This window comes from Chrysochloris asiatica, unplaced genomic scaffold, assembly GCF_000296735.1.
Source record: "Chrysochloris asiatica unplaced genomic scaffold, ChrAsi1.0 scaffold00070, whole genome shotgun sequence".
In the NCBI taxonomy this organism is placed as follows: Eukaryota; Metazoa; Chordata; class Mammalia; order Afrosoricida; family Chrysochloridae; genus Chrysochloris; species Chrysochloris asiatica.
Window position 1 is genome coordinate 15,761,025 of NW_006408588.1, and position 13,656 is coordinate 15,774,680.

At 42.4% G+C, this 13,656-nt stretch overlaps 1 pseudogene; it reads right to left on the reverse strand.

The window, feature by feature from the left end:
- Nucleotides 1-11,202: 11,202 nt before the first annotated feature.
- LOC102837975 lies at nucleotides 11,203-12,179 on the reverse strand (annotated as a pseudogene).
- Between the last annotated feature and the right edge of the window lie 1,477 nt (nucleotides 12,180-13,656).

Genomic DNA, 13,656 nt, shown 5'->3' on the forward strand with positions numbered 1-13,656 from the left:
TGGCATAGAGAGACAGAGCAGCAGAGGACGCTGGGCCCATGGACTGAGAAAGACTGTGTGCCTGCAGGCAGGAGGCTGGCTTGCAAAATGTGTTCTTTGGACATTTAAACGAATATATATTTTCAATGTGGTATGTGTACATCAAAAAAAAAAAAAAAAGGGATGTGTGCTGACATCAAAAAAAAAAAAAAAAGGTAATAGAGGTAAATACTGTTAGCAGAAGGTGCGTGGAGGGGATTGTAATCACTGGAATGTAAAATTTCTGTAAACGTTCACTCACTCAATTCATAATGAAAGCTTTAAAGACATAAAAAGAATGTTTTCATTGCAAATTTCAGTGACCTGTGCATGAGTAATTGGAACATGAGCTGCCTCTTCTCTATCCTAATGCTGGGCTGCTCTCATTCTGCCCTCGGGTGGGTTGCTCTGATGTACAGTGTCCTCAGGAGAAAGAGAACTCCTAGGTTCCTGAACTTTGTTAATGGGAGAAGATATCTAAGAGGTTCCAAGGTAAGTTCCAAGTTGGATGATGCAGAGGTAGATGGTGGTACCATGAGGGGAGAGCAACAGGTGTGGGGAAGGGATGCCAGAGAGCGAACTTCTCTCAAACAAATTCTCAGTTTGTCAAGGACTAGCTCTGTCTGAAGGAGCCCTGCTTATGCTGTGGGTTATGTATTGGGCCACAAGGTCAGCTGTTCAAACCCATCAGCAGCTTTGCAGCAGAAAGATGAAGCTGTCTACTCCCATAAAGATATATAGTCTCGGAAACTCTACACATGGTCACTATGGATCAGAACTGACTCCATGACATTGGATTTTAGTGTTTTGTTTTGCTTTGCTTTACATCTCTGTCTGGCATCTTCCTTCCTAGGCTCCTAGCCCCATTCTTGCCAGGATTTCAGCAAAGGAAACTGCCTGTAGGACCAGGACCCATGTGGTCCAGGCTGGCCTCATCTGGAAGGAAGTTGCACCCTTTCCTGCAGCTACAAGCCAAAGAATGCCAAGGATTGCTGGCAACCCCAGGAAGCTAGGAAGAGGCTTTCTCCCTGTCAGTCTCTAGCCTGTCCCATTCAGGCCTCTGCCCCGCCTCCCCAGCCCCCAGCCCCTGATCAAGATGCAGCATCACAATGGGCTGTTTTTAATCCTTACTAGATGTCTTTTATTTTTCCCCCTCTGCTGGGCTTCCTGGGCTGTAATTTTTCCCTCTGTGTCATCCATCACAGACACCACGTCGCTTGTGCAAATTAAAATGCACCTCAGAATAATAAAAAAGGGGCTTTATTTCCCCCTCCTTTTCCTTCCCAGCAGCAACTCCTCAACACAAAACATTTTTCTCTGGGCAGGAGCGTTAACTCTGCATGTGCCATTGCCAGGCCCATATTGCCCTGTGGTCATGGGCAGTCCCGATAATGAGGTTCTAGGGGGCAGCTCAGGGCAGAGCAGTGAGCCTGGTTCCTAGGCTGCTCTGTGGACTTGCTGTGTTCCAGGCACTGTATATACCTTGCCTCTTTAGTCATCCCCATCAACCTATGGAGGCAGGAAATATTATCTTCATCTTACAAAAGCAGAAATGGAGGGCAGTTGCCCAATGAGTTGGTAGCAAAGCTAGGATCTAAACAGTGTCTAACTTCAAACTCTGTGTCTTACTCTTGCAACTCAAAGTATGGCCCACAGGCCAGTAAGGGCATGGGCAACATACTTGCTGGAAATGCAGAATCTCAGAGGCCTTACTCATAACACCCACAGGATCCGAATCTGCATTTGAACAAGATAGCCAAGTGACTAAACGTTACAGTCTAAGTAGTGTCATACTGTGGCGCTTGTGCATTGCTGTGGTGCTGGAAGCAATGCCACCAGTATTTAAAATACTAGCACGGACAACCATAGTGGACAGGTTTCAGCCAAACTTCCAGGCAAAGGCAGAGGCAGAGGCGGAATATTTCAGAATGTTTAGCCACCGAAAACCTTAAGAATAGCAGTGGAGCGCTGTCAGATAGCACCAGAATATTGAACATTAAAACATGATGAAGAACACCAGAATATTGTCAGATGGAGTGCCAGAAAATGAGCTCCTCAAATTAGAAGGCTCTTAAAGTACAACTGGGGAAGAGCTGCCTCTTCAAAGTAGAGTTAACAGTGATGATGGGAATGGAGTTACGTTTTGGGACTTTCATTTGCTGGTGGGGTACAACTCAAAATGAGGAGAAACAGCTGTAAACATCCAATAATAATTAGGATATGAAATGTACAAAGTGTGACTCTAGGAAAATTGGAAGTTGTGAAAAATGAAAAGGAATGCATAAAGATTGATATCCTAGGCATTAGTGAGCAGAAATGGACTGGCATTGGCCATTTTGAATCAGGCAATCATATGGTTTACTGTGCTGGGAATGACAAATTGAAAAGAAATGGTGTCACATTCATCATCAAAAACAGCATCTCAAGATTTATCTTGAAGTACAATGATGTCTGTGATAAGATAATATCCATATGCTTACAAGGAAGACCAGTTAATTCCACTATTATTCAAATTTGCACACGAACCACTAAAGCCAGTGATGACGAAAATTGATTCTTCAGCCTCAAATTGATCAAACATACCGTCAAGATGTATTGATAATTACTGGTGATTGGAATACATAGGTTGTAGACAGAGAGGAAGGATCAGTAGTTGGAAAATATGGCCTTGGTGATAGAAATGATGCTGGGGATTCCATGATAGAATTTTGTACAACCAATAACTTGTTCATTGAAAATATCTTTTTAAACAACATAAAAGACAATTATACACATGGACCTCACCAGATGGAATACACAAAAACCAAATTGATTACATCTGTGAAAAGAGATGGTAGGAAAGCCAGGGGCAGACTTGCCCATATGCACGTTTAGGCTGAAGCTAAAGAAAATGAAAACAAATTCACAAGAGCCAAATTTGACCTTGAACATATCCCACCTGAATTTAGAAATCATCTCAAGAACGGAATTGAGGAATTAGACATTAATAACTGAAGACCAAAAGAGTTGTAGGATAACATCAAGAACACAATACAAGAAGAAAGAAAAAATCATTAAGAAGACAAGAAACAGGAAAAATACAAAACAGTAACTGCAGCCCGACTGACTACTACAACAAGCAAGTTGCTCGCCCAGGAGACATCAAGGCAAGCGGTTGGGTCCCTGAGAGCAAATCCCCTTCCAAGACTAACACTCATTGGGAATACATGAGCAGACATGTGCTCTGACTGGTGACTACGTTTGGTCACCAATAAGGGGAAGTTAGGGAAAAACAGCAATGAGGCTGACAGTGAAGTCCTACCACATTCAATACACTCCTGTGAACCTGGGTGGAGAAGTATGGCAAGACCTGAGAACTCCTGGGCCCAGAGTCAGTGACACAGCCACATAGTGAAGCATCCAGCTGATAAGAAGAAAAGGCATATGCACAAGAACACCCACACTTTCAGATAATACCCACTTGACCCGGCTGGCTTCAATGACTGGATAATCAGAGCTCAACTAGAAGAAGAAAGAAGAGGGAAAAAAAAAAGAGTAATCTGATACAATTTGATGAACTTGACCTACACTTATGGATACAGTAGCTCAAAAGAGGGAACAAATCTTTACAATGAAGATCATTCCCACCCCCTCCATACACAGAGTTGGACAACTTGGACATTGCCTAACCAAAATGGGGGGGTGGGGGTGGGCTACAAAGGCAAGAAGTGACTGGCTTACAAGCTTTCAAGAGGGAACCTAGATCCAGAGGGCTCAGAGGAAGGTAGAGTCTCCACTGAGTAGTATCCAATCTGTCTAGGCAGGGCTGATGAAAGGAGATACAGAGAGAAGAATGGGACTGAAAAAGTCCTCAAAGAAATAATAGCTCCAAACTTCCCAAATTAAACACTATAACCAAGTGGGATCTATTTATTTCAAGTACATTGTTGAGCTGATACAATTGTGTAGTAGTTTAAATTCTTCCCTTCCTATCACAAGGTCGACTCTATTTCTGCATCATTTGAAACTGAGCTGGTCATGTGATTGTGGTAGGCCAATGGAACAATGAGCAAATGAGATGCAAGCACAGGCTTGAAAAGTGCTTGTACACTGGAACTTCCTTACTGGTTCTTGGGATAACCTGATATTGCCACTAATTGAAGCAGCTCACGATAGCCAGATTGTATAATGGAATACACATGACCTAGTTACCCTCTGTTCCAGCTGACAACTAATCAACTCATGAGAACTATGCATGAGTGAGCCCAGCAGAGGAACCAATCAGCTGAACCCAACTTGATTTGCCAACCCAAAACACTGTGAACAGAAGAAACAGCTTTTGCTTTAAGTCACTAAGTTTTAGGGTGGTTTGTTACACAGCAGTAGGTATCTGGTACAGATAAATAAGGGATCTCCAGAAGCCCATTATGAACTTAAAGTAGGAGAGGTAAGCAAACCCCAAGTCAGCTTCCTCTTGGAGAATTCCTTTGACTCCTAGATCTGAGTTTCCATTTGGAGTCTGGATGGCATGTGAGAGGCAGAGACAACGCCTAGGAGCTTCCACAAAATGAAGAGTCTAAAGGACATAAAGCTGGGGCCCCACATGAATTAATAAATCCAGGATATAGAAGGGGCAACAGGAAATTTTGTCTGCTTTAGCCTTGGCATTAGGTGAAGAAAAAACTAATTCAATGTCTCCTGATATTTATAAATACCAGCTGACTTGCCTGTGAATTTTTCTGTTTTAATTCATACTGCTTATGTAACTTGAAAAACCTCAAGTAAAGAATTTAAAGTGTTTATAGATGGGAAGTGCCCAGGAACCATACAGTACAAACAGAAATACCCTCTGGAAGAAAGAAATATCATCCAAGGCCTCTGAGAATTCCTACACATTAAGTTTCAGGGAAAATAAATAGCTAACAAAATGAACTATCAAAAGCCCACAAGGAAATAAGACATCAACACATAGTAAAGAACCCCAGTGTTTGAAATGATCAGGATATATAATATCTATGTTTAATACTGAGGAGTCCCTGAATGGCACAATGGTTAAGCAATCAGCTAGTAACCAAAAGTTAAGTTGTTCAGATTTACCCAGTGGTGGACAGGAAAACAACAACAACAAAAAGAAAACACACAGAGATCTACTTCCAGACGATCATAGCCATGAAATCCCTGTTAAGCACAGTTCTACTTGGCAACACATGGCCTCACCATGGTTTAGAATCAACCTAACAGAGCTGGCTTCATTTGGCTTTTGGCTACATCAACTTCTTACCATTGTTGTGACAAATTAACACAAATTTAGTGGTTTAAAATAACACAGATGTATTATTTTACCCATTTGGAATCCAAATGGGTCCTGCTAGGCTTAAGGAGAGACTCTGTTGCCTTTCCTTTCCCACCTTCTAGAAAATACCTTTATTCCTCGGCTTGTGGTCCCTTCTATTTTCAAAGCAATGGTTGGTTGAGTCTTACATCTTATCATTCTGATACCCTTTTGCCTTTCTCTTCTACTTTTAAGTACTCGTTTATTATATTGGACCCACCTGAATAAGACAGGCTACTCTTCCTATCATAAAATCAGCTGATCAGCAATTTTAATTCCATCTGCAGCCTTAATTCCCCTCTGCCATGTAACCTAACATAATGATAGTTTCCAAGGATTAGGATGTGAATGTCATTGAGATGCCATTATTCTGTCTACCACACATATATCTGAAGAGACAAATGAAATGTTCTGAAATAAGAGCAAGGAATATGAAAGTATAAAAAGCAATGAGAAAGAACAGGATGAAAACAAATGGAACTTGTAGATGAGAAACAGTGTCTTAAGCTGGGGTCTCTAGAGAAGCAAAGCCAGTGAAATCTATACACGTACATATATAAAGAGAAGTTTACATCAAAGAAGTGGCTTACAGTTGTAGAATCCCAGGTCCCCAGTGGAAAAAAAGAATAAGCGTTTCCTGTGTGTCCATTATATTGGGAGCAGGCCACACCCCCAAGGAAGCATCCCTTCAATTGATTGGCTACTCACAGCCAATCATCACAGAGTTAACTACGCCTGTATTAGTTTCATCACCATGAGAATAACCACATCTCAACTGCCAACCCACTGAGATTCCTGGCCCACTCAAGTTGACACAAAACCTTAACTGTAGTAATTAAACTTAGTCTCAATGGAAAGATTAAATACAACTGACAAGGAAAACACTCATATTCTGAAATAAAAATGTAAAAATTGTCCAGAATTTGGCACAAAGAGATAAATATAAAATAAAAGATATTAAGAAGCATCTAACAAAGGTTCCAAAAGGATATAAGGAGACTAGGAAAGAAGCGAATTTTGAAGAGATAATGCCTGAAGGTTTCCCAGAGTTGTTAAAAAGACACCAATCCTCACATAATAAAATTTAAAATTTTAAAATAAAATTTAAATCCATACCTAGTTCTTTAAAGTAAAATTGAAAAAAATCAAAGATAAGGAGTTTTTTAAAAATCATCTAGAGAAAAGATAGATCATTTACAAAAGGACAAACAGTTGAGTGGTAGCTTTCTTATCAACAGATATCAGAGAAGCTAGAAGACCATGAAATGTAAGCTTCACTATATAAAAGGAAAACAACTGTCGAATGAAAATATACACCCAGTGAAATAAGAGCTAAAGTTAAATAATACATTTTCATTTGTTTGAGCAATTCTGTCTTGTTTCTTTGTGTGAGCAAAAATTGTTTCCAGGGCATTGTGGAGTTGTCTTGTTTGTAGTTACAAAAACACAAAACAGAATAAACAAACAAGGGACCAACAATGAAAAGAGAAAAAATAAATAAAGACAGGCAGCAACCAGAAAAGAAAAGAAAAGAAAAAAAAGAATATAGTTGCGTATAAAGGCAAAAGAGGAGCAGGGAAATGGAGCTATAGAAGGGAAAAATAAGAGAAAATAAAAGGAATAAATTATTATTATTTTTTTTTTTAGAAAAACCAAGGAGAAGGAAGATGAAAAGAGAGAGTAGAGAGTAGTAAAGAAAGTTCAAAGGGGGAGGGGAAAAGAAGGGAAATGAGAAATTGAGGGAAAGAAGGAAAAACAGAGATAGAAAAAAAGCAGAGATAGAAAGGATAAAATTCAAGGGAATGGAGAGAGAAGTAGGAGGATAAAGAATAAACAAGCAAAAACAGTGAAGAAAAAAAAAAAAACTAAATTAAACCTGAAACAAACAAAAAACAGCATAGCTGTTAGACCTGTTGTTGTTGTTAAGTGCCTTCGAGTCGGTTCTGACCCATAGCGACCCTGTATAGGGTTTCCAAGGGTGTAAATCTTTACGTCAGTAGAAAGCCTGATCTTTCTCCCGCGGAGCAGCTGGTAGTTTCGAACCGCTGACCTTAAAGTTCGCAGCCCGATTCATAACCACTACGCTACCAGAGCTGTTAGACCTAGAGAGGAGAAAATTCTGGAACTCCTGCAAGCCAAAGAGCTCATGAGCTGAGTGTGGGAGGGCTGTGACAGCGGGGTTCCTGGCCTCCCCTCCATGGAGTTCCTACCGGCCTGGGTGTTATCTACATTCAGGGCACACAGTCTGGAAGTAGTTTGTGGAGGCCCTTGATGGGGCTGGTTTCAGTGCCTGTTAGAACTACAGGGCAACGGGACAGGGTGACTAGTTAAACGCTGGTTTGGTGGCTCTACAGGTTCTGCAGGGCTGGAGTCGAGTCCACTTGAATCCAGGCACCAAAGTGGCACCTTTTCTAGTCATAGTTCACTGGCCCATGTGATAGGTTGGGATCAGGTGCCCATCCAAAGTCTGCTTGGGGGATGGGAAGGAGGGGAACCACAAGACCACTGAATGACCCAAAATATGTGGGTACCCTTGGCAAACCTCAAATGACAGAGTTCTCCAAATCTGCCTATAAACCCTCAACTGCCAAGCCAGCCTTTGGAGCCTTTGCCTTGTAGTCTTACCTAGCCTTTTTAGGGTCTCCTGCACACAAAGATCTCTCTACCCAGCCTTTCTTTCTCCAGCTCCCAATTACTTGACAACAAATTTAAAGAATTAGCTGAGCTCCAGGTTGCCCCTATAGTAAATACATATTTTTAATTGTTATTGAAAATACGCACAGCAAAACACACACCCTTTCAACAATTTCTACATGTAGAGTTCAATGGCATTGATTATATTTTCCAAGTTGTGTGACCATTCTCAATCTCCTTTTCCAGATGATTCCTCCCCATTAACATAAGCTGAGCAGGGATGATGAGAGAAGGAGACTGGCCAAACACAGCGCAGCCATCTCGTGTGCACCACAAGCTTCCTATTTAACCTTTCAATTTATTGCTGTTAATTTGAGTACACATGTTTTATGACACCTACTAAAGTCACTTCACCTGGAAGGTTACATAACACATGACCTATTCCCCTCCTTTCCATCCCCCAAGCAGACTTTGGATGGGCACCTGATCCCAACCCATCACATGGGCCAGTGAACTATGACTAGAGGAGGATGAACCGAGTCAATCATAATCTTCTTTGGAGAATCTGGAATGAACTATGAGGCTATAGGATGGAGTGCTTTGGTGGTTGACGATAGAGCTGAGGAAGTCCTGATGCCGGGTTGGGGCTGGTGGCTAAATTGAATCATGAACTAGCTGAGGAGACCAGAAAAGAAGAGAAAGCAAAGGAGTAGGAGAGGTCAGGGGATGTGAGGAGGAGAAGAGAGGGGATCTGAGGAGAAGACAGGGAATGGGAGGAGGAAAGAGGGGGTGGGAGGAGAAGATAGGGGAGCCAACAAGAGAAGAGAGGGGTGTGAGGAGAATAGAAGGGGGGTGACATGAAGAGAGGGGAGTTGAGGAGAAGACAGGGGATCTGAGGTGAAGAGAGGGAATGTGAGGAGGAAAGAGGGGATGTGAAGTGAGGGAAAGAGAGATAACATGACAATGCACAGGGCTGCTCACAGAGAATTAGAGATAATTAGGCTCCAGTCCTTGTGAACCCTTGAGACTCCCAGTGCCCTGATACTTGACAACTTTCCCCCACACTAGTTCATGTAACAGAACCTTAATTTTCTCATTTACAAAGTGGGATGATAGAATATCTTTAGCCTCTAGGTTTGCTATGAGAATGAAGGGAGCAGATGCCCAGGAATCACCCTTCACAATATGGACCCCTCACTATGCATAAAGTTTACTCTCCTGTCTGCCCCTATCCCCACGGGCTACATTCAGTGGCATGTTCTGATACTAGTACTGAGAATTCAGTGACAGAAAATAGCAGAGTGGGGTGGTCATCATGGAAAAGGCCCTCTTAGTCCCCAGTGGAAAGAATGAAATCAAGCAAAGAACCTTAAAAAGTTGTAGATTTTCGTTGTGAGGAAGAAAAAAGGAGATGTTGGAATTGAAGGGAAGAGCAGTAAAAATCACCATTATTCTTAGTCATTACATGGTGCATTCAAATTATATTATTATTCTGTGGCATTCTAATTTGGCCTAATGAAGAGTAATAGGTATGAGACAAAGCCTGAAACATACACCGTTTTATGTGGTATACATACCCCTCAGGCAGGGAAGCACAAGGACCCCACACTGAGACCCCAGGGTGCAGAAGTTGGGCTGCTGGCATCTAAACATAACTCCTGACAAGTGTAGTTAGAGAGGAGTGATTCTCTGGGTACCAGTGTATTAAAGAACAGAGATCCTTGACAGGTGCAGGGTAGGAGCTAGCAGAGAGAATGGATCCTTGTTCCGGGAGGCAAATTGGTCGGTGATGTGAGTATAATATTGTGTGAGTTGTATATACCAGGGGGTGTGCATACCTGTGTAGGGTATCTTAGGGTACACATGGGTTAGAAATGGGGTAGTGGTAGAGATTTAGGGGGTAAGGCCTCTGTGTTTTAGGTGCCCCCCATATAACCGACTATATAGAAGACAAAAAGGAAACCCAGTCTGCCCTTCCATTGCTGTCTGAGGGAGGATCCTGTTTGCCTTAATGACTATGAACTCATCATAACCTTCATGATTCTGAGGGCCATGTCTGCCAACTGGCTGTTGAGCTGGCTTCCTGGTTATTGGTGTGGTGGCCTTCCTGGCTGCCTTCTATCCTTTTTTTTTTTTTTACTTTCTTCCATTCTCCCATACTTCTGGTAGAGAAGAACTAATCAAGTTAGGGTCAGCAGGGACAGTGAACTGGACCAGCATGAGGGAAAGACAGCAAAATATCATAGGTTCTTGGAGTCCTATGGGCTAGGTGGGTATGTCAGAAGAGGGTGATTCTAAGATTCATAGATCGTTGTTGTTAAGTGACATTGAGTCAGTTCCAATTCATAGAGACCCTGTGTAGAGTTTCTGAGACTATAAATCTTTGTGGGAGCATACAGCTTCATTTTTCTCCCACAGAACAACCAGTGTTCTCGTACCACCAGCCTGTGGTTTGCAGTCTAGTGTTTATCCCACAGAGCCACCACGCTCCCCTCCCAGATTATGATGGCTAAAAAAGAATTGCAGAGACTTAGGACCAACTTGGCTTTTTCTTATTTATTCTACAAGTTATTCATAGGTCAGCAGGGGGCTCGACTAGTTACTGTCATGACTCCAGGACCCTGGCTGATGGAGCAGCCACCATCTGGATTACTGCAGGTTGTCAAAGCAGACAAAGTTCTGGCAATTAAATGCTTCAGCTTAGAAGTGCAACTTGTTTCATCCACTCATAACTCACTGACCCATTCAGCCACAAGCAGGCCAGTCCTACTACGCGCCTAATAGGTAAATAGTTAGAATGAGGTTAAGAGGGTTCATCAACTACTTCATTATCAAACATTTGTGGAGGACCTATACTCCACCATGTCGCTGGGTTCTGGAACTACAAAGATTAATAAACATGGCAAATTAATACATGGACCCTCGTAGCAGATCAACAAGTAAAGCTAACACTGTGGGCCAATCATGGTAAGTGATGATCAAGCAAAAACACGTGCTATGGGAGCATAAAATCCTGACTGACAAGTCCAAGCTGGTTTCTTCTTTTGTTCCCACTGAATTGGAAGAGGTTTATTGCATTCTATATTTGATGGAAAAAACCATAACATACATTTGGCACAACCTTGTCATGTATACGTACACAGAATGACAAGAAGCATTTTCTACTCAGGACCAGATCATGAACTGCCCCACAGCTATCAAGTTTTCTTGTGATCGTTGGGCACCAAGTTTAACATTGATTAATTTTCTCTTTTCAGCAGAGGTAGCAAATCCCCATTTTCTTTCAGTGCCTTAACAATGTCCAGTCCTCTGATGAGCTCTCCTTTCACATAGAGCTCGGGTAGTGGGCCAATTGGAGTACGCTTTTCATCCTTGCACTTTTTCATCCTCCAGGTTGTCCAATGTCTCATAGTTAACCTTAGCACTATTTAGGATTTCCAGAATGTGCCTGCTAAGTTCACATTTTGCTTCCCTGCTTGTTTCCCTTAATAAAGAGCTGCTTTCTTGGTCAGCATTTTGAGCCTGTCCTCTAGTTTGATACTTTGGGGCACATCCTATCTAGTTCTTCTGATGTTTCTAGCTCCTTGATTACATCAAGTCCTCCTACAAGCCCACCAGGCACATAAAGCTGAGGGAAGGTGGGTGGGCCAATTGGAATAGGTTTTGAACACCTGATGAACCTCTTCATCTGAGAAAATATGAAAACTGCTAAACTGAATGTTATGTTTGTTAACATTTCTGCCATCTGTTTGCTGAAACCATAGTGTGGCTCCTGAGATATTCTTTTCATGAAGAACGTGCAGGGAACAGCGCTGGTTACCTTCTTGAGGTCTTCCTTCACTGACTCCTTGGTGCTGAGTGGGAAGGTGCTAGTGAGTGCATGTCACTGGACTATCTAGTCAATCTGCTGAGAATTCCTGAAGAACAGAAAGGTGGGCTGGAAGCTGCCCATTTCAGGGACAGTTTCAGCTTCCAGCTTCAAGGACACCTCGGACTGCTCCTGTACCAGCTCTACCATTACCTGGCTCACCTGGGCACATTGTGGGGTCCATGGCATCCAGAAAAGCACCACTAGCAGGGATTTGGCCTTGAGGTGCATCAGCTCCTTAAACTGCCCTGCCATGCCAACCTCCACCACTGCCACTGCCTCATCCAGGGCCTTGACAGACTGGAGCAATCCAGTGCTGGGGCCAAGAGCTTTGATGGGAAGAGTCATGTTGTTGGGATGCTGTACATCTGCAGAGCCAGGCTAGCTTCTTGAAGGAGACAATGCTTGACTAGACCTTGACGACAGAGGAGAAGTGAGGCAGGAGAAGACGAGCAAAGAGTAGTCCCAGAATGGAGTGTACAAAGGCCCCCGGAAAGATGCTTCAGAGACGTGTGGAATGTAGTGGATAATTCTGGAAAGGTGGGCAGGAACCATGTCATGAACACCTTCTCTGCCATTTAAGGACTGTGGATTTTATCCAGTATGAAACAGGAAGCCATCAGGGAACTGAACTGCATTTTAGAAACATTTCATTGGTTGTTTTATGGGGGGAAAAATTACAGAAAGGGCAAGATTAGAGAGAATTGGGTAATTGTGGCAGTAATTAAAGTGAAAGATATTGGTCTCTCACCCAAAAAGTCATGGTGGGTAATGGCAGTGGGCAGATGGAAGTAATATATTAAGATACCTACTCAACGGAGCCCTGGTGTGGCACTGTAGGATAAGCACTTGACTGCAAGGTCGGTTTGAATCACAAGGTTGGTGGTTCAAACTCACCTGTCACTCCTTGGAAACCCTATACAGGGTGGCTATGAGTCGGAACCGACTCAACAGCACTTAACAACAACTCAGTGTTGGATGTGGGGAGGCACATTTCAAAAGAAGGTTGGAAATTGTTGTCATTTTTGATCTCTGTAGAAGTCGGCTCCAAGGGGGCTGCTTTGATTATTTTCTAGAACAAGACGAGGCACCCTAATATCATTCAGTAGGTCACTGCTTCCTATTGCTGGCTCTGGGATGAACACAAAGACTTCAATATGAATAAGGCCCCAGCCATGCCCTGGAGAAGTCCACAGCCTCAGGGTATGCTGAGGGGAAAAAGGGCTGACTTGGGATCTGGGTGGGAGCACCCAAAGCTTCTCTTCATTTGTGCTAGCCCTTTTTCACAAAGCTCACCAAATCCATGCCTCACCTATTTTGTTATTTATTTAACATTTTTATTTAAACCAACTCACTTTTTTAGCTTTACAACCCTATATTAGCTTGTTCCCGAGCAAAATATTTGGGAGATCATAATTGGAATATATTAGGGATATATTTTCAAATATACACTTAAAATGCTATTAAAAGAAACCAAAGCATGACAGTGAATTGATGTTAATGGAGGAGGGCAATTCAAAGGAGGGTGCAGATGGCTGCCCAATTTGAAGAATGTAATCAATGTCATGAACTCCTGGTGTGGTGCTGTAAGATCAGCACTGGACTTCGAACCACAAGGTTGGCATTCAAACCCCCCAGCTGCTCCTCGGAAACCCTATACAGGGTCACCATGAGTCAGAACTGACTGGATAACACTTAACAACAACAACAACAATCAATGCCACTGAACTATACATTTAGAAATTGTTGTATTGGTGTATGTTCTCAACAACAACTGCAATAAAAATAAAATAAATTTTAAAAATAAAATGAATCGGAAATTTTA